Below are 1,206 nucleotides of genomic sequence, written 5' to 3'. Positions count from 1 at the left end.
GTAAGCGGTCGGCGACCAAATACACGTCGTCTGGTGAGACGAGCGACCGAAGGACCAACCGAGGTGGTCCCCACTCAAGTTATGGTGTCGGCAACGGTCGGGCGAGTCATGGCTGTCCGGAGCTCACTGCAGATCCATCCCGACCGTCGATGTCCGTTCGGAACTCGGAGACACCGCGACCCGGGCATACTGGCTGGCACCCAACCATGCAGAGGCAACACTTGTCCGTTGGCCACCCGACATCTCTGCACAAGGAAGGAACCGACCCACGTCCGGCAAGATGACCAACTGATGAGGTCCAGAAACGGTCAAAAGACCAAACACACGTCGCGCGATGAGACAAACGACCAACCAGCGGTCGTTCCCGCTCCAGTCTCACGTGTATCGCCAGCGGCAACAACGACTCAAAGGATGGCCTCGGCGTTTGTTGGTGACGACACGTCAGCTAGGCACGACGAATGCCAAGTCTGTTGCAGGCATACTCATGATGGTGGTGTCTCCCTCTCTGACACAGGAAAATGTGAAACTATTGGCGGTAGTTGACCGACACACATTGTTCTGAGAGATTTCTCCAATCAATTAATTGTGCAGTTCATTACACTTCTTAACAAATAGTGTACTCCTGAACTTAAATTTCGACCTGTTTTAAGAATTGACATACAAAAACAACTTCACGGCCCCGAAGCAACAGAATTCGTGCTTCTCTACCTTATTTGTAAATCTGAGGAAGTTACGTTTGTACTGGGTTGCTTTTACAACAAACTGTGAACATATTGGTGCTCTTCTTTAGGTATCTCGGTTGACTATGGGGTGAGGAGCACTGAATGTTAATGAAATATCTTGCGATTGTACACGTTCGGGAAGGGCGTGGGGGACAGAAGAAGAGACATACTTGTTTTATCAAATAAAATTTTTTTATCTTATAAAGTTTCTCCTTTCAGTTGCAAGAGGGGAATATTTATCTTTTCTAAGGTGCATGTTTAAAAAAGTTTAAGCTCGGCAGTATTTTCGATGTATCAAGCTATTTTGTTTTCTGTTTAGAATTCCTTTCGTTGAAAACGACTGTAATCTAATGACTGGCAACAGTTGGACTTTTACACATGTAAATTAGTTCAAATTTCCAGTGACGATGTCAAACGAAAATAGATAAAAGAAACGAGTTCATTGTAAGGGGGTTGGGGTAAGTTTCGATAACAAAATGGATCA

The sequence above is a fragment of the Schistocerca serialis genome, chromosome 12, assembly GCF_023864345.2.
Source record: "Schistocerca serialis cubense isolate TAMUIC-IGC-003099 chromosome 12, iqSchSeri2.2, whole genome shotgun sequence".
NCBI lineage: Eukaryota > Metazoa > Arthropoda > Insecta > Orthoptera > Acrididae > Schistocerca > Schistocerca serialis.
This window is presented reverse-complemented; position numbering follows the sequence as displayed.